General features: G+C 48.4%; 33 non-coding genes and 1 pseudogene across 33 annotated transcripts; 29 read left to right on the forward strand and 5 right to left on the reverse strand.

Annotated features, from left to right (window-relative positions):
• Positions 1-259: 259 nt before the first annotated feature.
• LOC140265670 (U5 spliceosomal RNA) lies at positions 260-373 on the forward strand. Its single transcript, XR_011906373.1, has one exon. It is a non-coding gene; the product is annotated as a U5 spliceosomal RNA (small nuclear RNA).
• A 275-nt stretch (positions 374-648) lies between these two features.
• LOC140266308 (U2 spliceosomal RNA) lies at positions 649-839 on the forward strand. Its single transcript, XR_011906948.1, has one exon. It is a non-coding gene; the product is annotated as a U2 spliceosomal RNA (small nuclear RNA).
• A 409-nt stretch (positions 840-1248) lies between these two features.
• Positions 1249-1362, forward strand: LOC140265782 (U5 spliceosomal RNA). The gene has a single exon (XR_011906475.1). It is a non-coding gene; the product is annotated as a U5 spliceosomal RNA (small nuclear RNA).
• A 249-nt stretch (positions 1363-1611) lies between these two features.
• LOC140266309 (U2 spliceosomal RNA) lies at positions 1612-1802 on the forward strand. Its single transcript, XR_011906949.1, has one exon. It is a non-coding gene; the product is annotated as a U2 spliceosomal RNA (small nuclear RNA).
• Positions 1803-2211: 409 nt separating this feature from the next.
• Positions 2212-2325, forward strand: LOC140265783 (U5 spliceosomal RNA). Its single transcript, XR_011906476.1, has one exon. It is a non-coding gene; the product is annotated as a U5 spliceosomal RNA (small nuclear RNA).
• Positions 2326-2574: 249 nt separating this feature from the next.
• LOC140320156 (U2 spliceosomal RNA) lies at positions 2575-2765 on the forward strand. Its single transcript, XR_011918030.1, has one exon. It is a non-coding gene; the product is annotated as a U2 spliceosomal RNA (small nuclear RNA).
• Positions 2766-3174: 409 nt separating this feature from the next.
• Positions 3175-3288, forward strand: LOC140321020 (U5 spliceosomal RNA). Its single transcript, XR_011918782.1, has one exon. It is a non-coding gene; the product is annotated as a U5 spliceosomal RNA (small nuclear RNA).
• Positions 3289-3563: 275 nt separating this feature from the next.
• On the forward strand, positions 3564-3733 carry LOC140320621 (U2 spliceosomal RNA; annotated as a pseudogene).
• Positions 3734-4117: 384 nt separating this feature from the next.
• Positions 4118-4231, forward strand: LOC140320873 (U5 spliceosomal RNA). Its single transcript, XR_011918647.1, has one exon. It is a non-coding gene; the product is annotated as a U5 spliceosomal RNA (small nuclear RNA).
• Positions 4232-4506: 275 nt separating this feature from the next.
• Positions 4507-4697, forward strand: LOC140320351 (U2 spliceosomal RNA). The gene has a single exon (XR_011918208.1). It is a non-coding gene; the product is annotated as a U2 spliceosomal RNA (small nuclear RNA).
• A 409-nt stretch (positions 4698-5106) lies between these two features.
• Positions 5107-5220, forward strand: LOC140265598 (U5 spliceosomal RNA). The gene has a single exon (XR_011906308.1). It is a non-coding gene; the product is annotated as a U5 spliceosomal RNA (small nuclear RNA).
• A 249-nt stretch (positions 5221-5469) lies between these two features.
• LOC140320338 (U2 spliceosomal RNA) lies at positions 5470-5660 on the forward strand. The gene has a single exon (XR_011918196.1). It is a non-coding gene; the product is annotated as a U2 spliceosomal RNA (small nuclear RNA).
• A 404-nt stretch (positions 5661-6064) lies between these two features.
• Positions 6065-6178, forward strand: LOC140265671 (U5 spliceosomal RNA). Its single transcript, XR_011906374.1, has one exon. It is a non-coding gene; the product is annotated as a U5 spliceosomal RNA (small nuclear RNA).
• A 275-nt stretch (positions 6179-6453) lies between these two features.
• LOC140320185 (U2 spliceosomal RNA) lies at positions 6454-6644 on the forward strand. Its single transcript, XR_011918056.1, has one exon. It is a non-coding gene; the product is annotated as a U2 spliceosomal RNA (small nuclear RNA).
• A 409-nt stretch (positions 6645-7053) lies between these two features.
• On the forward strand, positions 7054-7167 carry LOC140265784 (U5 spliceosomal RNA). Its single transcript, XR_011906477.1, has one exon. It is a non-coding gene; the product is annotated as a U5 spliceosomal RNA (small nuclear RNA).
• A 249-nt stretch (positions 7168-7416) lies between these two features.
• LOC140266311 (U2 spliceosomal RNA) lies at positions 7417-7607 on the forward strand. Its single transcript, XR_011906951.1, has one exon. It is a non-coding gene; the product is annotated as a U2 spliceosomal RNA (small nuclear RNA).
• Positions 7608-7991: 384 nt separating this feature from the next.
• Positions 7992-8105, forward strand: LOC140320874 (U5 spliceosomal RNA). The gene has a single exon (XR_011918648.1). It is a non-coding gene; the product is annotated as a U5 spliceosomal RNA (small nuclear RNA).
• A 275-nt stretch (positions 8106-8380) lies between these two features.
• On the forward strand, positions 8381-8571 carry LOC140266312 (U2 spliceosomal RNA). Its single transcript, XR_011906953.1, has one exon. It is a non-coding gene; the product is annotated as a U2 spliceosomal RNA (small nuclear RNA).
• A 409-nt stretch (positions 8572-8980) lies between these two features.
• Positions 8981-9094, forward strand: LOC140321021 (U5 spliceosomal RNA). Its single transcript, XR_011918783.1, has one exon. It is a non-coding gene; the product is annotated as a U5 spliceosomal RNA (small nuclear RNA).
• A 249-nt stretch (positions 9095-9343) lies between these two features.
• On the forward strand, positions 9344-9534 carry LOC140266313 (U2 spliceosomal RNA). The gene has a single exon (XR_011906954.1). It is a non-coding gene; the product is annotated as a U2 spliceosomal RNA (small nuclear RNA).
• A 384-nt stretch (positions 9535-9918) lies between these two features.
• On the forward strand, positions 9919-10032 carry LOC140321023 (U5 spliceosomal RNA). The gene has a single exon (XR_011918785.1). It is a non-coding gene; the product is annotated as a U5 spliceosomal RNA (small nuclear RNA).
• Positions 10033-10307: 275 nt separating this feature from the next.
• On the forward strand, positions 10308-10498 carry LOC140320453 (U2 spliceosomal RNA). The gene has a single exon (XR_011918302.1). It is a non-coding gene; the product is annotated as a U2 spliceosomal RNA (small nuclear RNA).
• Positions 10499-12386: 1888 nt separating this feature from the next.
• On the reverse strand, positions 12387-12550 carry LOC140266359 (U1 spliceosomal RNA). The gene has a single exon (XR_011906996.1). It is a non-coding gene; the product is annotated as a U1 spliceosomal RNA (small nuclear RNA).
• A 596-nt stretch (positions 12551-13146) lies between these two features.
• On the reverse strand, positions 13147-13310 carry LOC140266371 (U1 spliceosomal RNA). Its single transcript, XR_011907007.1, has one exon. It is a non-coding gene; the product is annotated as a U1 spliceosomal RNA (small nuclear RNA).
• Positions 13311-13913: 603 nt separating this feature from the next.
• On the reverse strand, positions 13914-14077 carry LOC140266100 (U1 spliceosomal RNA). Its single transcript, XR_011906766.1, has one exon. It is a non-coding gene; the product is annotated as a U1 spliceosomal RNA (small nuclear RNA).
• Positions 14078-14683: 606 nt separating this feature from the next.
• Positions 14684-14847, reverse strand: LOC140266384 (U1 spliceosomal RNA). Its single transcript, XR_011907018.1, has one exon. It is a non-coding gene; the product is annotated as a U1 spliceosomal RNA (small nuclear RNA).
• A 600-nt stretch (positions 14848-15447) lies between these two features.
• Positions 15448-15611, reverse strand: LOC140320973 (U1 spliceosomal RNA). Its single transcript, XR_011918739.1, has one exon. It is a non-coding gene; the product is annotated as a U1 spliceosomal RNA (small nuclear RNA).
• Positions 15612-16461: 850 nt separating this feature from the next.
• LOC140265826 (U5 spliceosomal RNA) lies at positions 16462-16575 on the forward strand. The gene has a single exon (XR_011906516.1). It is a non-coding gene; the product is annotated as a U5 spliceosomal RNA (small nuclear RNA).
• A 257-nt stretch (positions 16576-16832) lies between these two features.
• On the forward strand, positions 16833-17023 carry LOC140266467 (U2 spliceosomal RNA). The gene has a single exon (XR_011907095.1). It is a non-coding gene; the product is annotated as a U2 spliceosomal RNA (small nuclear RNA).
• Positions 17024-17432: 409 nt separating this feature from the next.
• LOC140265827 (U5 spliceosomal RNA) lies at positions 17433-17546 on the forward strand. Its single transcript, XR_011906517.1, has one exon. It is a non-coding gene; the product is annotated as a U5 spliceosomal RNA (small nuclear RNA).
• Positions 17547-17820: 274 nt separating this feature from the next.
• LOC140320165 (U2 spliceosomal RNA) lies at positions 17821-18011 on the forward strand. The gene has a single exon (XR_011918038.1). It is a non-coding gene; the product is annotated as a U2 spliceosomal RNA (small nuclear RNA).
• A 409-nt stretch (positions 18012-18420) lies between these two features.
• On the forward strand, positions 18421-18534 carry LOC140266108 (U5 spliceosomal RNA). The gene has a single exon (XR_011906773.1). It is a non-coding gene; the product is annotated as a U5 spliceosomal RNA (small nuclear RNA).
• A 267-nt stretch (positions 18535-18801) lies between these two features.
• LOC140320517 (U2 spliceosomal RNA) lies at positions 18802-18992 on the forward strand. Its single transcript, XR_011918356.1, has one exon. It is a non-coding gene; the product is annotated as a U2 spliceosomal RNA (small nuclear RNA).
• A 409-nt stretch (positions 18993-19401) lies between these two features.
• On the forward strand, positions 19402-19515 carry LOC140320877 (U5 spliceosomal RNA). The gene has a single exon (XR_011918650.1). It is a non-coding gene; the product is annotated as a U5 spliceosomal RNA (small nuclear RNA).
• The last annotated feature ends 138 nt before the right edge of the window (positions 19516-19653 follow it).

Raw genomic sequence — 19653 nt, forward strand, 5'->3', positions numbered from 1 at the left:
GAGAATTGCTTGAAAGAAACGCGACACCGAATGAGCGCTCAGAACAAAGCCTCAATACGGTGTTTCCCGTGGTGTTTGTGGCTGCCTTGTCTTTTGCACAGAGTAAAAGACAAGGCAGCCATCGAATAGGGCCCGATTGTTCCTACTTGGTCAGCCGAGGAGCAAGGGGGAGCAAGCGTCTCAACCAAGCAAAGCTCACCATGGGGAAGGTGGCTATGCCAACTGGCCTGGTGCCCTGCTCCCGCAGTGACGGATAATCGTACTCTGGTTTCTCTTCATAACGTACAAGTCTTTCGCCTTTTACTAAAGACTTCCGTGGGGAGCAGCACTAATGAGTTGTTTCTATTTTTGGCAGGCTTTACCTTTGCGGGTGAAGCCCTTTCTGTCTGTGCAAAAGAAATCTTGTTCCTGTGCAGAGTGACTTCCCTGAGTAGAGTCGCCTTACTTGTTGTGACTCTGCCGATGTTGCTTGAATGGTGCTCGCGGGAGTGCAAAGTTATACCATTTAAAAGGGCTGAAGAGTGCTCAGTGCAGCGGGTGGGCGGAGGTGCAAAGTGACTCTCTGGCCACCTATGGCCATAAAAAGAACACCGCGACAAGTGCGCATTGTGCCAGGAAGGGCCCTCGGATGTGAACCAGTGGACAGTTATCGCTTCTCGGCCTTTTGGCTAAGATCAAGTGTAGTATCTGTTCTTATCAGTTTAATATCTGATATGTCCTCTATACGAGGACTACATATTAAATGGATTTTTAGGAACAGGAGTTGAAAAAGGAGCTTGCTCCGTTCACTCCAAGCATCGACCCGGTACTGCAGTGCCGCTGGGAACGGTGCGCTCTTCTCTGCTCTTGTGAAAAAGCAAACAGTGGTGCAGGATGGAAGTTTCAGGGAGCCCAAGATGAAATTTTCTTTTAGTCTGCTGAGAAAAGGGAGTGAATGCGAAGCAGACTTTAACACGGCTCTGGGAGCGAGCCGAGTGCGGGCTAACCGGGAGAATTGCTTGAAAGAAACGCGACACCGAATGAGCGCTCAGAACAAAGCCTCAATACGGTGTTTCCCGTGGTGTTTGTGGCTGCCTTGTCTTTTGCACAGAGTAAAAGACAAAGCAGCCATCGAATAGGGCCCGATTGCTCCTACTTGGGCAGCCGAGGAGCAAGGGGGAGCAAGCGTCTCAACCAAGAAAAGCTCACAATGGGGAAGGTGGCTATGCCAACTGGCCTGGTGCCCTGCTCCCGCAGTGACGGATAATCGTACTCTTGTTTCTCTTCATAACGTACAAGTCTTTCGCCTTTTACTAAAGACTTCCGTGGAGAGCAGCACTAATGAGTTGATTCTATTTTTGGCAGGCTTTACCTTTGCGGGTGAAGCCCTTTCTGTCTGTGCAAAAGAAATCTTGTTCCTGTGCAGAGTGACTTCCCTGAGTAGAGTCGCCTTACTTGTTGTGACTGTGCCGATGTTGCTTGAATGGTGCTCGCGGGAGTGCAAAGTTATACCATTTAAAAGGGTTGAAGAGTGCTCAGTGACTCTCTGGCCACCTATGGCCATAAAAAGAACACCGGGACAAGTGCGCATTGTGCCAGGAAGGGCCCTCGGACGTGAACCAGTGGACAGTTATCGCTTCTCGGCCTTTTGGCTAAGATCAAGTGTAGTATCTGTTCTTATCAGTTTAATATCTGATATGTCCTCTATACGAGGACTACATATTAAATGGATTTTTAGGAACAGGAGTTGAAAAAGGAGCTTGCTCCGTTCACTCCAAGCATCGACCCGGTACTGCAGTGCCGCTGGGAACGGTGCGCTCTTCTCTGCTCTTGTGAAAAAGCAAACAGTGGTGCAGGATGGAAGTTTCAGGGAGCCCAAGATGAAATTTTCTTTTAGTCTGCTGAGAAAAGGGAGTGAATGCGAAGCAGACTTTAACACGGCTCTGGGAGCGAGCCGAGTGCAGGCTAACCGGGAGAATTGCTTGAAAGAAACGCGACACCGAATGAGCGCTCAGAACAAAGCCTCAATACGGTGTTTCCCGTGGTGTTTGTGGCTGCCTTGTCTTTTGCACAGAGTAAAAGACAAAGCAGCCATCGAATAGGGCCCGATTGTTCCTACTTGGTCAGCCGAGGAGCAAGGGGGAGCAAGCGTCTCAACCAAGAAAAGCTCACAATGGGGAAGGTGGCTATGCCAACTGGCCTGGTGCCCTGCTCCCGCAGTGACGGATAATCGTACTCTTGTTTCTCTTCATAACGTACAAGTCTTTCGCCTTTTACTAAAGACTTCCGTGGAGAGCAGCACTAATGAGTTGATTCTATTTTTGGCAGGCTTTACCTTTGCGGGTGAAGCCCTTTCTGTCTGTGCAAAAGAAATCTTGTTCCTGTGCAGAGTGACTTCCCTGAGTAGAGTCGCCTTACTTGTTGTGACTGTGCCGATGTTGCTTGAATGGTGCTCGCGGGAGTGCAAAGTTATACCATTTAAAAGGGTTGAAGAGTGCTCAGTGACTCTCTGGCCACCTATGGCCATAAAAAGAACACCGGGACAAGTGCGCATTGTGCCAGGAAGGGCCCTCGGACGTGAACCAGTGAACAGTTATCGCTTCTCGGCCTTTTGGCTAAGATCAAGTGTAGTATCTGTTCTTATCAGTTTAATATCTGATATGTCCTCTGTACGAGGACTACATATTAAATGGATTTTTAGGAACAGGAGTTGAAAAAGGAGCTTGCTCCGTTCACTCCAAGCATCGACCCGGTACTGCAGTGCCGCTGGGAACGGTGCGCTCTTCTCTGCTCTTGTGAAAAAGCAAACAGTGGTGCAGGATGGAAGTTTCAGGGAGCCCAAGATGAAATTTTCTTTTAGTCTGCTGAGAAAAGGGAGTGAATGCGAGGCAGACTTTAACACGGCTCTGGGAGCGAGCCGAGTGCGGGCTAACCGGGAGAATTGCTTGAAAGAAACGCGACACCGAATGAGCGCTCAGAACAAAGCCTCAATACGGTGTTTCCCGTGGTGTTTGTGGCTGCCTTGTCTTTTGCACAGAGTAAAAGACAAGGCAGCCATCGAATAGGGCCCGATTGCTCCTACTTGGGCAGCCGAGGAGCAAGGGGGAGCAAGCGTCTCAACCAAGAAAAGCTCACAATGGGGAAGGTGGCTATGCCAACTGGCCTGGTGCCCTGCTCCCGCAGTGACGGATAATCGTACTCTGGTTTCTCTTCATAACGTACAAGTCTTTCGCCTTTTACTAAAGACTTCCGTGGAGAGCAGCACTAATGAGTTGATTCTATTTTTGGCAGGCTTTACCTTTGCGGGTGAAGCCCTTTCTGTCTGTGCAAAAGAAATCTTGTTCCTGTGCAGAGTGACTTCCCTGAGTAGAGTCGCCTTACTTGTTGTGACTGTGCCGATGTTGCTTGAATGGTGCTCGCGGGAGTGCAAAGTTATACCATTTAAAAGGGCTGAAGAGTGCTCAGTGCAGCAGGTGGGCGGAGGTGCAAAGTGACTCTCTGGCCACCTATGGCCATAAAAAGAACACCGCGACAAGTGCGCATTGTGCCAGGAAGGGCCCTCGGACGTGAACCAGTGGAGAGTTATCGCTTCTCGGCCTTTTGGCTAAGATCAAGTGTAGTATCTGATATGTCCTCTATACGAGGACTACATATTAAATGGATTTTTAGGAACAGGAGTTGAAAAAGGAGCTTGCTCCGTTCACTCCAAGCATCGACCCGGTACTGCAGTGCCGCTGGGAACGGTGCGCTCTTCTCTGCTCTTGTGAAAAAGCAAACAGTGGTGCAGGATGGAAGTTTCTTTTAGTCTGCTGAGAAAAGGGAGTGAATGCGAGGCAGACTTTAACACGGCTCTGGGAGCGAGCCGAGTGTGGGCAAACCGGGAATTGCTTGAAAGAAACGCGACACCGAATGAGCGCTCAGAACAAAGCCTCAATACGGTGTTTCCCGTGGTGTTTGTGGCTGCCTTGTCTTTTGCACAGAGTAAAAAACAAGGCAGCCATCGAATAGGGCCCGATTGTTCCTACTTGGTTAGCCGAGGAGCAAGGGGGAGCAAGCGTCTCAACCAAGCAAAGCTCACCACGGGGAAGGTGGCTATGCCAACTGGCCTGGTGCCCTGCTCCCGCAGTGACGGATAATCGTACTCTGGTTTCTCTTCATAACGTACAAGTCTTTCGCCTTTTACTAAAGACTTCCGTGGAGAGCAGCACTAATGAGTTGTTTCTATTTTTGGCAGGCTTTACCTTTGCGGGTGAAGCCCTTTCTGTCTGTGCAAAAGAAATCTTGTTCCTGTGCAGAGTAACTTCCCTGAGTAGAGTCGCCTTACTTGTTGTGACTGTGCCGATGTTGCTTGAATGGTGCTCGCGGGAGTGCAAAGTTATACCATTTAAAAGGGCTGAAGAGTGCTCAGTGCAGCAGGTGGGCGGAGGTGCAAAGTGACTCTCTGGCCACCTATGGCCATAAAAAGAACACCGCGACAAGTGCGCATTGTGCCAGGAAGGGCCCTCGGACGTGAACCAGTGGACAGTTATCGCTTCTCGGCCTTTTGGCTAAGATCAAGTGTAGTATCTGTTCTTATCAGTTTAATATCTGATATGTCCTCTATACGAGGACTACATATTAAATGGATTTTTAGGAACAGGAGTTGAAAAAGGAGCTTGCTCCGTTCACACCAAGCATCGACCCGGTACTGCAGTGCCGCTGAGAACGGTGCGCTCTTCTCTGCTCTTGTGGAAAAGCAAACAGTGGTGCAGGATGGAAGTTTCAGGGAGCCCAAGATGAAATTTTCTTTTAGTCTGCTGAGAAGAGGGAGTGAATGCGAGGCAGACTTTAACACGGCTCTAGGAGCGAGCCGAGTGCGGGCTAACCGGGAGAATTGCTTGAAAGAAACGCGACACCGAATGAGCGCTCAGAACAAAGCCTCAATACGGTGTTTCCCGTGGTGTTTGTGGCTGCCTTGTCTTTTGCAGAGAGTAAAAGACAAGGCAGCCATCGAATAGGGCCCGATTGTTCCTACTTGGTCAGCCGAGGAGCAAGGGGGAGCAAGTGTCTCAACCAAGCAAAGCTCACCATGGGGAAGGTGGCTATGCCAACTGGCCTGGTGCCCTGCTCCCGCAGTGACGGATAATCGTACTCTGGTTTCTCTTCATAGCGTACAAGTCTTTCGCCTTTTACTAAAGACTTCCGTGGAGAGCAGCACTAATGAGTTGTTTCTATTTTTGGCAGGCTTTACCTTTGCGGGTGAAGCCCTTTCTGTCTGTGCAAAAGAAATCTTTTTCCTGTGCACAGTGACTTCCCTGAGTAGAGTCGCCTTACTTGTTGTGACTGTGCCGATGTTGCTTGAATGGTGCTCGCGGGAGTGCAAAGTTATACCATTTAAAAGGGCCGAAGAGTACTCAGTGACTCTCTGGCAACCTATGGCCATAAAAAGAACACCGCGACAAGTGCGCATTGTGCCAGGAAGGGCCCTCGGACGTGAACCAGTGGACAGTTATCGCTTCTCGGCGTTTTGGCTAAGATCAAGTGTAGTATCTGTTCTTATCAGTTTAATATCTGATATGTCCTCTATACGAGGACTACATATTAAATGGATTTTTAGGAACAGGAGTTGAAAAAGGAGCTTGCTCCGTTCACTCCAAGCATTGACCCGGTACTGCAGTGCCGCTGGGAGCGGTGCGCTCTTCTCTGCTCTTGTGAAAAAGCAAACAGTGGTGCAGGATGGAAGTTTCAGGGAGCCCAAGATGAAATTTTCTTTTAGTCTGCTGAGAAAAAGGAGTGAATGCGAGGCAGACTTTAACTCTGGGAGCGAGCCGGGTGCCAGCTAACCGGGAGAATTGCTTGAAAGAAACGCGACACCGAATGAGCGCTCAGAACAAAGCCTCAATACGGTGTTTCCCGTGGTGTTTGTGGCTGCCTTGTCTTTTGCACAGAGTAAAAGACAAGGCAGCCATCGAATAGGGCCCGATTGTTCCTACTTGGTCAGCCGAGGAGCAAGGGGGAGCAAGCGTCTCAACCAAGCAAAGCTTACCATGGGGAAGGTGGCTATGCCAACTGGCCTGGTGCCCTGCTCCCGCAGTGACGGATAATCGTACTCTGGTTTCTCTTCATAACGTACAAGTCTTTCGCCTTTTACTAAAGACTTCCGTGGGGAGCAGCACTAATGAGTTGTTTCTATTTTTGGCAGGCTTTACCTTTGCGGGTGAAGCCCTTTCTGTCTGTGCAAAAGAAATCTTGTTCCTGTGCAGAGTGACTTCCCTGAGTAGAGTCGCCTTACTTGTTGTGACTCTGCCGATGTTGCTTGAATGGTGCTCGCGGGAGTGCAAAGTTATACCATTTAAAAGGGCTGAAGAGTGCTCAGTGCAGCGGGTGGGCGGAGGTGCAAAGTGACTCTCTGGCCACCTATGGCCATAAAAAGAACACCGCGACAAGTGCGCATTGTGCCAGGAAGGGCCCTCGGACGTGAACCAGTGGACAGTTATCGCTTCTCGGCCTTTTGGCTAAGATCAAGTGTAGTATCTGTTCTTATCAGTTTAATATCTGATATGTTCTCTATACGAGGACTACATATTAAATGGATTTTTAGGAACAGGAGTTGAAAAAGGAGCTTGCTCCGTTCACTCCAAGCATTGACCCGGTACTGCAGTGCCGCTGGGAGCGGTGCGCTCTTCTCTGCTCTTGTGAAAAAGCAAACAGTGGTGCAGGATGGAAGTTTCAGGGAGCCCAAGATGAAATTTTCTTTTAGTCTGCTGAGAAAAGGGAGTGAATGCGAGGCAGACTTTAACACGGCTCTGGGAGCGAGCCGAGTGCGGGCTAACCGGGAGAATTGCTTGAAAGAAACGCGACACCGAATGAGCGCTCAGAACAAAGCCTCAATACGGTGTTTCCCGTGGTGTTTGTGGCTGCCTTGTCTTTTGCACAGAGTAAAAGACAAAGCAGCCATCGAATAGGGCCCGATTGCTCCTACTTGGGCAGCCGAGGAGCAAGGGGGAGCAAGCGTCTCAACCAAGAAAAGCTCACAATGGGGAAGGTGGCTATGCCAACTGGCCTGGTGCCCTGCTCCCGCAGTGACGGATAATCGTACTCTTGTTTCTCTTCATAACGTACAAGTCTTTCGCCTTTTACTAAAGACTTCCGTGGAGAGCAGCACTAATGAGTTGATTCTATTTTTGGCAGGCTTTACCTTTGCGGGTGAAGCCCTTTCTGTCTGTGCAAAAGAAATCTTGTTCCTGTGCAGAGTGACTTCCCTGAGTAGAGTCGCCTTACTTGTTGTGACTGTGCCGATGTTGCTTGAATGGTGCTCGCGGGAGTGCAAAGTTATACCATTTAAAAGGGTTGAAGAGTGCTCAGTGACTCTCTGGCCACCTATGGCCATAAAAAGAACACCGGGACAAGTGCGCATTGTGCCAGGAAGGGCCCTCGGACGTGAACCAGTGAACAGTTATCGCTTCTCGGCCTTTTGGCTAAGATCAAGTGTAGTATCTGTTCTTATCAGTTTAATATCTGATATGTCCTCTATACGAGGACTACATATTAAATGGATTTTTAGGAACAGGAGTTGAAAAAGGAGCTTGCTCCGTTCACTCCAAGCATCGACCCGGTACTGCAGTGCCGCTGGGAACGGTGCGCTCTTCTCTGCTCTTGTGAAAAAGCAAAAAGTGGTGCAGGATGGAAGTTTCTTTTAGTCTGCTGAGAAAAGGGAGTGAATGCGAGGCAGACTTTAACACGGCTCTGGGAGCGAGCCGAGTGTGGACAAACCGGGAATTGCTTGAAAGAAACGCGACACCGAATGAGCGCTCAGAACAAAGCCTCAATACGGTGTTTCCCGTGGTGTTTGTGGCTGCCTTGTCTTTTGCACAGAGTAAAAAACAAGGCAGCCATCGAATAGGGCCCGATTGTTCCTACTTGGTTAGCCGAGGAGCAAGGGGGAGCAAGCGTCTCAACCAAGCACAGCTCACCACGGGGAAGGTGGCTATGCCAACTGGCCTGGTGCCCTGCTCCCGCAGTGACGGATAATCGTACTCTGGTTTCTCTTCATAACGTACAAGTCTTTCGCCTTTTACTAAAGACTTCCGTGGAGAGCAGCACTAATGAGTTGTTTCTATTTTTGGCAGGCTTTACCTTTGCGGGTGAAGCCCTTTCTGTCTGTGCAAAAGAAATCTTGTTCCTGTGCAGAGTGACTTTCCTGAGTAGAGTCGCCTTACTTGTTGTGACTGTGCCGATGTTGCTTGAATGGTGCTCGCGGGAGTGCAAAGTTATACCATTTAAAAGGGCTGAAGAGTGCTCAGTGCAGCGGGTGGGCGGAGGTGCAAAGTGACTCTCTGGCCACCTATGGCCATAAAAAGAACACCGCGACAAGTGCGCATTGTGCCAGGAAGGGCCCTCGGACGTGAACCAGTGGACAGTTATCGCTTCTCGGCCTTTTGGCTAAGATCAAGTGTAGTATCTGTTCTTATCAGTTTAATATCTGATATGTCCTCTATACGAGGACTACATATTAAATGGATTTTTAGGAACAGGAGTTGAAAAAGGAGCTTGCTCCGTTCACTCCAAGCATCGACCCGGTACTGCAGTGCCGCTGGGAACGGTGCGCTCTTCTCTGCTCTTGTGAAAAAGCAAACAGTGGTGCAGGATGGAAGTTTCAGGGAGCCCAAGATGAAATTTTCTTTTAGTCTGCTGAGAAAAGGGAGTGAATGCGAGGCAGACTTTAACACGGCTCTGGGAGCGAGCCGAGTGCGGGCTAACCGGGAGAATTGCTTGAAAGAAACGCGACACCGAATGAGCGCTCAGAACAAAGCCTCAATACGGTGTTTCCCGTGGTGTTTGTGGCTGCCTTGTCTTTTGCACAGAGTAAAAGACAAGGCAGCCATCGAATAGGGCCCGATTGCTCCTACTTGGGCAGCCGAGGAGCAAGGGGGAGCAAGCGTCTCAACCAAGAAAAGCTCACAATGGGGAAGGTGGCTATGCCAACTGGCCTGGTGCCCTGCTCCCGCAGTGACGGATAATCGTACTCTGGTTTCTCTTCATAACGTACAAGTCTTTCGCCTTTTACTAAAGACTTCCGTGGAGAGCAGCACTAATGAGTTGATTCTATTTTTGGCAGGCTTTACCTTTGCGGGTGAAGCCCTTTCTGTCTGTGCAAAAGAAATCTTGTTCCTGTGCAGAGTGACTTCCCTGAGTAGAGTCGCCTTACTTGTTGTGACTGTGCCGATGTTGCTTGAATGGTGCTCGCGGGAGTGCAAAGTTATACCATTTAAAAGGGTTGAAGAGTGCTCAGTGACTCTCTGGCCACCTATGGCCATAAAAAGAACACCGGGACAAGTGCGCATTGTGCCAGGAAGGGCCCTCGGACGTGAACCAGTGAACAGTTATCGCTTCTCGGCCTTTTGGCTAAGATCAAGTGTAGTATCTGTTCTTATCAGTTTAATATCTGATATGTCCTCTATACGAGGACTACATATTAAATGGATTTTTAGGAACAGGAGTTGAAAAAGGAGCTTGCTCCGTTCACTCCAAGCATCGACCCGGTACTGCAGTGCCGCTGGGAACGGTGCGCTCTTCTCTGCTCTTGTGAAAAAGCAAACAGTGGTGCAGGATGGAAGTTTCTTTTAGTCTGCTGAGAAAAGGGAGTGAATGCGAGGCAGACTTTAACACGGCTCTGGGAGCGAGCCGAGTGTGGGCAAACCGGGAATTGCTTGAAAGAAACGCGACACCGAATGAGCGCTCAGAACAAAGCCTCAATACGGTGTTTCCCGTGGTGTTTGTGGCTGCCTTGTCTTTTGCAGAGAGTAAAAGACAAGGCAACCATCGAAAAGGGCCCGATTGTTCCTACCTGGTCAGCCGAGGAGCAAGGGGGAGCAAGCGTCTCAACCAAGCAAAGCTCACCATGGGGAAGGTGGCTATGCCAACTGGCCTGGTGCCCTGCTCCCGCAGTGACGGATAATCGTACTCTGGTTTCTCTTCATAACGTACAAGTCTTTCGCCTTTTACTAAAGACTTCCGTGGAGAGCAGCACTAATGAGTTGATTCTATTTTTGGCAGGCTTTACCTTTGCGGGTGAAGCCCTTTCTGTCTGTGCAAAAGAAATCTTGTTCCTGTGCAGAGTGACTTCCCTGAGTAGAGTTTCCCTACTTGTTGTGACTGTGCCGATGTTGCTTGAATGGTGCTCGCGGGAGTGCAAAGTTATACCATTTAAAAGGGCTGAAGAGTGCTCAGTGCAGCGGGTGGGCGGAGGTGCAAAGTGACTCCCTGGCCACCTATGGCCATAAAAAGAACACCGCGACAAGTGCGCATTGTGCCAGGAAGGGCCCTCGGACGTGAACCAGTGGACAGTTATCGCTTCTCGGCCTTTTGGCTAAGATCAAGTGTAGTATCTGTTCTTATCAGTTTAATATCTGATATGTCCTCTATACGAGGACTACAGATTAAATGGATTTTTAGGAACAGGAGTTGAAAAAGGAGCTTGCTCCGTTCACTCCAAGCATCGACCCCGTACTGCAGTGCCGCTTCGAACGGTGCGCTCTTCTCTGCTCTTGTGAAAAAGCAAACAGTGGTGCAGGATGGAAGTTTCTTTTAGTCTGCTGAGAAAAGGGAGTGAATGCGAGGCAGACTTTAACACGGCTCTGGGAGTGTCTTTCGCCTTTTACTAAAGACTTCCGTGGAGAGCAGCACTAATGAGTTGTTTCTATTTTTGGATGGCTTTACCTTTGCGGGCTAAGTCTTTTCTGTTTGTGCAAAAGAAAATCATGTTGCTGTGCAGAGTGACTTCTCGGAGTAGAGTAGAGCCAAGTAGATTCTTATTTGTTGTTTCTCTATCTTTTGGTTAAGACTATGATTGCCTTCTCTGTGTCCTTGATTTTGTGCATGCTTTGGCATTAAGAACCTGTGCTTAAGAGGTATTTTTGTGCTTGATTAAAGTTTTCCAACTATATTGTAGTTAAAATTCTTTATCAAAATGTTTTTGGTTGTTTTTGCTTTCTTGCTCATTGCAGGTTGAAATACTGCAATGGCATTTGGAATTGCACCTGGAGGGTCCCCATCCAACAATGGCAAGACCCCCAGGGCTTCTAGGGCCTGAAACATCTCCCACCCATGATTGTCTTGCAGAAAAACAGAGGCTACATTCACTACCAGGGACAGCCGAAACTCTGCCGCGTGGGGAGCATGGGCATCTGTTGGACGCCTGCACAAAGGTATTTTGTCGCAAATGTAGAGAAATTGGTCACACCATCGAAGAGTGTACGAATGGCAGAAAGTGCAATCTCTGTGGAGAATAAAACCACCTCTTCAGAGATTGCCCAAAATCTTTTGCCAACAAGTTGAAATCCCTAAAAATACAGGAAGGAGGTGGAAATGGAGGGCAGTCAGAGGCAGTTGATGAGCTATTTAAAACAGCTAGGCTGGGAAATTCAAATTTACCACCAAAACCCCTGAATGGAGGACAGAAGTCAGGTGAGGCAGAAGACGGGGAGGGGCCTGCAGAAGCCCCACAAATGGAAAGCTCCTTTTAGGTTGAGGAATGGCAAGGCAAGTTTATTTGTAGAGCACAATTCGTAAACAAAATTGCTTTACAGCTACATAAAATCACAAGAAGGCCAATAAAATAATTCCATAAAAGATAGAAAATAACTAATTAATTAAATTAAAAGCGAAGAGTGCAAATAAAATACTTTCAGTTGTCATGTGCACAGCTAAATAGAACTGTTTTAAAGTCTATTCTCTGAGCGACAGAAAGCCAGTGCAGAGACCTGAGCACTGGACTAATATGGTGATATTTTCTGGTTCTAGTCAGGACTGAATGAACTGCTCTCCATCATTGGAGGCTTAAACTTTGATTAAAAGTAACCTATAAAAGCAATAGTTTGGCTTCTAATGACTGAAACAAAACCCAGAAGAGTGGAGCAGCAGCTACCCCGGAACTAAAATGTTTGCAGATTAAAACAGTAAGGCTTTTCATTATCTTTCTGATCACTTCTTCTTTTAAACAACCAAGGAACTTGCAGCACAAATGTATTTCTTTCCCTTCCTCCCCATCTCTAAAGCCACACCCATCCACACTGGGAAATTTCTCAGTTGAGGCAAACCCTCACGGCTGGGCAGCTGCATATCTCCAGTGCAGACATGCTGCAGCATTTGGCAAACCTGGCTAAACATCCACTTCAGTGGTCACATTTCCTCTTTTTTTCATTTTGTTCCTCCCCATCTCTAAGGCAATGCCCACCTGCCTGGGGTGACTGCACTGTATGACCTCACCTGACAACTGCGCAGCTGCATATCTGTTGTGTAGACATGCTGCAGCATTCAGCATACCTTACTAAACATCCATTTTAAAGATGGCAAGGTGTTATAAAACAGTGACACAAGGTCAAAAAAGGGTAAGGTAGACCAGAAATGTTCATGTTAAACAGCCAAATCAGGGGAAAGCGCGAACGCAGTCCCCCACTACCAGAAATTATGCAGTCGAGATTCCCACATTTGGGGAATTCGCAAGGGTCAGTACAGTCGGTGTGCAATGACTGAGCCTCGCCTTGAGTGAACCACCTTCTTGATCATGGTGTCTCTCCTGCCAGGTAAGTATGAGTTGGAAATGTCAGAGGCTGATACCTCTTTCCCAGGTGCCTCACTCGGCCGGACGGTGCTGCAACTTCAACTGTCTGGTGTGCCATGCCAGCAGCAGCAGCTACCCCGAAACTAAAATGTTTGCAGATTAAACAGTAAGGCTTTTCATTATCTTTCTGATCACTTCTTCTTTTAAACAACCAAGGAACTTGCAGCACAAACGTATTTCTTTCCCCTCCTCCCCATCTCTAAAGCCACACCCACCCACACTGGGAAATTTCTCAGTTGAGGCAAACTCTCACGGCTGCATATCTCCAGTGCAGACATGCTAGAGCATTAGGCAAACCGTGCTAAACATCCACTTCAGTGGTCACATGTCCACTTTTTTCATTTTGTTCCTCCCAATCTCTAAGGCAATGCCCACCTGCCTGGGGTGACTGCACTGTATGACCTCACCTGACTGCGCAGCTGCATATCTGTTGTGTAGACATGCTGCAGCATTCAGCATACCTTACTAAACATCCATTTTAAAGACGGCAAGGTGTTGCTAAAACAGTGACATAAGGTCAAAAAAGGGAATTTTAGATGAGATATACTGATGTTAAACAGCCAAATCAGGGGAAAGCGCGAACGCAGTCCCCCACTACCAGAAATTATGCAGTCGAGATTCCCACATTTGGGGAATTCGCAAGGGTCAGTACAGTCGGTGTGCAATGACTGAGCCTCGCCTTGAGTGAACCACCTTCTTGATCATGGTGTCTCTCCTGCCAGGTAAGTATGAGTTGGAAATGTCAGAGGCTGATACCTCTTTCCCAGGTGCCTCACTCGGCCGGACGGTGCTGCAACTTCAACTGTCTGGTGTGCCATGCCAGCAGCAGCAGCTACCCCGAAACTAAAACGTTTGCAGATTAAAACAGTAAGGCTTTTAATTATCTTTCTGATCACTTCTTCTTTTAAACAACCAAGGAACTTTCAGCACAAATGTATTTCTTTCCCCTCCTCCCCATCTCTAAAGCCACATCCACACTGGGAAATTTCTCAGTTGAGGCAAACCCTCACGGCTGGGCAGCTGCATATCTTCAGTGCAAACATGCTGCAGCATTAGGCAAACCGTGCTAAACATCCACTTCAGTGGTCACATGTCCACTTTTTTCATTTTGTTCCTCCCCATCTCTAAGGAAATGCCCACCTGCCTGGGATGACTGCACTGTATGACCTCATCTGACAACTGCGCAGCTGCATATCTGTTGTGCAGACATGCTGCAGCATTCAGCGTACCTTACTAAACATCCATTTTAAAGATGGCAGGTGTTGCTAAAACAGTGACACAAGGTCATAAAAGGGTAATGCAGACCAGAAATATTCATGTTAAACAGCCAAATCAGGGGAAAGCGCGAACGCAGTCCACCACTACCAGAAATTATGCAGTCGAGATTCCCACATTTGGGGAATTCGCAAGGGTCAGTACAGTCGGTGTGCAATGACTGAGCCTCGCCTTGAGTGAACCACCTTCTTGATCATGGTGTCTCTCCTGCCAGGTAAGTATGAGTTGGAAATGTCAAAGGCTGATACCTCTTTCCCAGGTGCCTCACTCGGCCGGACGGTGCTGCAACTTCAACTGTCTGGTGTGCCATGCCAGCAGCAGCTACCCCGAAACTAAAACGTTTGCAGATTAAAACAGTAAGGCTTTTCATTATCTTTCTGTTCATTTCTTCTTTTAAACGACCAAGGAACTTGCAGCACAAATGTATTTCTTTCCCCTCCTCCCCATCTCTAAAGCCACACCCACCCACACTGGGAAATTTTCTCAGTTGAGGCAAACCCTCACGGCTGGGCAGCTGCATATCTCCAGTGCAGACATGCTGCAGCATTTGGCAAACCTTGCTAAACATCCACTTCGTTAGACACATGTCCTCTTTTTTCATTTTGTTCCTCCCCATCTCTAAGGCAATGCCCACCTGCCTGGGGTGACTGCACTGTATGACCTCACCTGACAACTGTGCAGCTGCATATCTGTTGTGTAGACATGCTGCAGCATTCAGCATACCTTACTAAACATCCATTTTAAAGACGGCAAGGTGTTGCTAAAACAGTGACACAAGGTCAAAAAAGGGAATTTTAGATGAGATATACTGATGTTAAACAGCCAAATCAGGGGAAAGCGCGAACGCAGTCCCCCACTACCAGAAATTATGCAGTCGAGATTCCCACATTTGGGGAATTCGCAAGGGTCAGTACAGTCGGTGTGCAATGACTGAGCCTCGCCTTGAGTGAACCACCTTCTTGATCATGGTGTCTCTCCTGCCAGGTAAGTATGAATTGGAAATGTCAGAGGCTGATACCTCTTTTTCAGGTGCCTCACTCGGCCGGACGGTGCTGCAACTTCAACTGTCTGGTGTGCCATGCCAGCAGCAGCAGCTACCCCGAAACTAAAATGTTTGCAGATTAAACAGTAAGGCTTTTCATTATCTTTCTGATCACTTCTTCTTTTAAACAACCAAGGAACTTGCAGCACAAATGTATTTCTTTCCCCTCCTCCCCATCTCTAAAGCAACACCCACACTGGCAAATTTCTCAGTTGAGGCAAACCCTCACGGCTGGGCAGCTGCATATCTCCAGTGCAGACCTGCTAGAGCATTAGGCAAACCGTGCTAAACATCCACTTCAGTGGTCACATGTCCACTTTTTTAATTTTGTTCCTCCCCATCTCTAAGGCAATGCCCACCTGCCTGGGGTGACTGCACTGTATGACCTCACCTGACTGCGCAGCTGCATATCTGTTGTGCAGACATGCTGCAGCATTCAGCATACCTTACTAAACATCCATTTTAAAGACGGCAAGGTGTTGCTAAAACAGTGACATAAGGTCAAAAAAGGGAATTTTAGATGAGATATACTGATGTTCAACAGCCAAATCAGGGGAAAGCGCGAACGCAGTCCCCCACTATCAGAAATTATGCAGTCGAGATTCCCACATTTGGGGAATTCGCAAGGGTCAGTACAGTCGGTGTGCAATGACTGAGCCTCGCCTTGAATGAACCACCTTCTTGATCATGGTGTCTCTCCTGCCAGGTAAGTATGAGTTGGAAATGTCAGAGGCTGATACCTCTTTCCCAGGTGCCTCACTCGGCCGGACGGTGCTGCAACTTCAACTGTCTGGTGTGCCATGCCAGCAGCAGCAGCTACCCCGAAACTAAAACGTTTGCAGATTAAAACAGTAAGGCTTTTCATTATCTTTCTGATCACTTCTTCTTTTAAACAACCAAGGAACTTTCAGCACAAATGTATTTCTTTCCCCTCCTCCCCATCTCTAAAGCCACACCCACACTGGGAAATTTCTCAGTTGAGGCAAACCCTCACGGCTGGGCAGCTGCATATCTCCAGTGCAAACATGCTGCAGCATTTGGCAAACCTTGCTAAAGATCCACTTCAGTGGTCACATGTCCTCTTTTTTCATTTTGTTCCTCCCCATCTCTAAGGCAATGCCCACCTGCCTAGAGTGACTGCACTGTATGACCTCACCTGACAACTGCGCAGCTGCATATCTGTTGTGTCGACATGCTGCAGCATTTGGCAAACCTTGCTATCTTGCATATCTCCACTGCAGACAGACAACCAAGGAACTTGCAGCAAAAATGTATTTCTTTCAGCGCATCTCCAAGCATAACCGGGAGAATTGCTTGAAAGAAACGCGACACCGAATGAGCGCTCAGAACAAAGCCTCAATACGGTGTTTCCCGTGATTTTTGTGGCTGCCTTGTCTTTTGCACAGAGTAAAAGACAAGGCAGCCATCGAATAGGGCCCGATTGTTCCTACTTGGTCAGCCGAGGAGCAAGGGGGAGCAAGCGTCTCAACCAAGCAAAGCTCACCATGGGGAAGGTGGCTATGCCAACTGGCCCGGTGCCCTGCTCCCGCAGTGACGGATAATCGTACTCTGGTTTCTCTTCATAACGTACAAGTCTTTCGCCTTTTACTAAAGACTTCCGTGGAAGGCAGCACTAATGAGTTGTTTCTATTTTTGGCAGGCTTTACCTTTGCGGGTGAAGCCCTTTCTGTCTGTGCAAAAGAAATCTTGTTCCTGTGCAGAGTCGCCTTACTTGTTGTGACTTTGCCGATGTTGCTTGAATGGTGCTTGCGGGAGTGCAAAGTTATACCATTTAAAAGGGCTGAAGAGTGCTCAGTGCAGCGGGTGGGCGGAGGTGCAAAGTGACTCTCTGGCCACCTATGGCCATAAAAAGAACACCGCGACAAGTGCGCATTGTGCCAGGAAGGGCCCTCGGACGTGAACCAGTGGACAGTTATCGCTTCTCGGCCTTTTGGCTAAGATCAAGTGTAGTATCTGTTCTTATCAGTTTAATATCTGATATGTCCTCTATACGAGGACTACATATTAAATGGATTTTTAGGAACAGGAGTTGAAAAAGGAGCTTGCTCCGTTCACTCCAAGCATTGACCCGGTACTGCAGTGCCGCTGGGAACGGTGCGCTCTTCTCTGCTCTTGTGAAAAAGCAAACAGTGGTGCAGGATGGAAGTTTCAGGGAGCCCAAGATGAAATTTTCTTTTAGTCTGCTGAGAAAAGGGAGTGAATGCGAGGCAGACTTTGACACGGCTCTGGGAGCGAGCCGATTGCGGGCTAACCGGGAGAATTGCTTGAAAGAAACGCGACACTGAATGAGCGCTCAGAACAAAGCCTCAATACGGTGTTTCCCGTGGTGTTTGTGGCTGCCTTGTCTTTTGCACAGAGTAAAAGACAAGGCAGCCATCGAATAGGGCCCGATTGTTCCTACTTGGTCAGCCGAGGAGCAAGGGGGAGCAAGCGTCTCAACCAAGCAAAGCTCACCATGGGGAAGGTGGCTATGCCAACTGGCCTGGTGCCCTGCTCCCGCAGTGACGGATAATCGTACTCTGGTTTCTCTTCATAACGTACAAGTCTTTCGCCTTTTACTAAAGACTTCCGTGGAAGGCAGCACTAATGAGTTGTTTCTATTTTTGGCAGGCTTTACCTTTGCGGGTGAAGCCCTTTCTGTCTGTGCAAAAGAAATCTTTTCCTGTGCAGAGTGACTTCCCTGAGTAGAGTCGCCTTACTTGTTGTCACTGTGCCGATGTTGCTTGAATGGTGCTCGCGGGAGTGCAAAGTTATACCATTTAAAAGGGCTGAAGAGTGCTCAGTGCAGCGGGTGGGCGGAGGTGCAAAGTGACTCTCTGGCCACCTATGGCCATAAAAAGAACACCGCGACAAGTGCGCATTGTGCCAGGAAGGGCCCTCGGACGTGAACCAGTGGACAGTTATCGCTTCTCGGCCTTTTGGCTAAGATCAAGTGTAGTATCTGTTCTTATCAGTTTAATATCTGATATGTCCTCTATACGAGGACTACATATTAAATGGATTTTTAGGAACAGGAGTTGAAAAAGGAGCTTGCTCCGTTCACTCCAAGCATCGACCTGGTACTGCAGTGCCGCTGGGAATGGTGCGCTCTTCTCTGCTCTTGTGCAAAAGCAAACAGTGGTGCAGGATGGAAGTTTCAGGGAGCCCAAGATGAAATTTTCTTTTAGTCTGCTGAGAAGAGGGAGTGAATGCGAGGCAGGCTTTAACACGGCTCTGGGAGCGAGCCGAGTGCGGGCTAACCGGGAGAATTGCTTGAAAGAAACGCGACACCGAATGAGCGCTCAGAACAAAGCCTCAATACGGTGTTTCCCGTGGTGTTTGTGGCTGCCTTGTCTTTTGCAGAGAGTAAAAGACAAGGCAGCCATCGAATAGGGCCCGATTGTTCCTACTTGGTCAGCCGAGGAGCAAGGGGGAGCAAGTGTCTCAACCAAGCAAAGCTCACCATGGGGAAGGTGGCTATGCCAACTGGCCTGGTGCCCTGCTCCCGCAGTGACGGATAATCGTACTCTGGTTTCTCTTCATAACGTACAAGTCATTCGCCTTTTGCTAAAGACTTCCGTGGAGAGCAGCGCTAATGAGTTGTTTCTATTTTTGGCAGGCTTTACCTTTGCGGGTGAAGGCCTTTCTGTCTGTGCAAAAGAAATCTTGTTCCTGTGCAGAGTGACTTCCCTGAGTAGAGTTGCCTTACTTGTTGTGACTGTGCCGATGTTGCTTGAATGGTGCTCGCGGGAGTGCAAAGTTATACCATTTAAAAGGGTGCTCAGTGCAGCGGGTGGGCGGAGATGCAAAGTGACTCTCTGGCCACCTATGGCCATAAAAAGAACACCGCGACAAGTGCGCATTGTGCCAGGAAGGGCCCTCGGACGTGAACCAGTGGACAGTTATCGCTTCTCGTCCTTTTGGCTAAGATCAAGTGTAGTATCTGTTCTTATCAGTTTAATATCTGATATGTCCTCTATACGAGGACTACATATTAAATGGATTTTTATGAACAGGAGTTGAAAAAGAAGCTTGCTCTGTTCACTCCAAGCATCAACCCGGTACTGCAGTGCCGCTGGGAACGGTGTGCTCTTCTCTGTTCTTGTGAAAAAGCAAACAGTGGTGCAGGATGGAAGTTTCAGGGAGCCCAAGATGAAATTTTCTTTTAGTCTGCTGAGAAAAGGGAGTGAATGCGAGGCAGACTTTAACACGGCTCTGGGAGCGAGCCGGGTGCGGGCTAACCGGGAGAATTGCTTGAAAGAAACGCGACACCGAATGAGCGCTCAGAACAAAGCCTCAATACGGTGTTTCCCGTGGTGTTTGTTGCTGCCTTGTCTTTTGCACAGAGTAAAAGACAAGGCAGCCATCGAATAGGGCCCGATTGTTCCTACTTTGTCAGCCGAGGAGCAAGGGGGAGCAAGCGTCTCAACCAAGCAAAGCTCACCATGGGGAAGGTGGCTATGCCAACTGGCCTGGTGCCCTGCTCCCGAAGTGACGGATAATCGTACTCTGGTTTCTCTTCATAACGTACAAGTCTTTCGCCTTTTACTAAAGACTTCCGTGGAGAGCAGCACTAATGAGTTGTTTCTATTTTTGGCAGGCTTTACCTTTGCGGGTGTAGCCCTTTCTGTCTGTGCAAAAGAAATCTTGTTCCTGTGCAGAGTGACTTCCCTGAGTAGAGTCGCCTTACTTGTTGTGACTGTGCCGATGTTGCTTGAATGGTGCTCGCGGGAGTGCAAAGTTATACCATTTAAAA

The sequence above is a fragment of the Leuresthes tenuis genome, unplaced genomic scaffold (genome assembly GCF_036924035.1).
Source record: "Leuresthes tenuis unplaced genomic scaffold, fLeuTen1.0.hap1 SCAF_12, whole genome shotgun sequence".
NCBI lineage: Eukaryota > Metazoa > Chordata > Actinopteri > Atheriniformes > Atherinopsidae > Leuresthes > Leuresthes tenuis.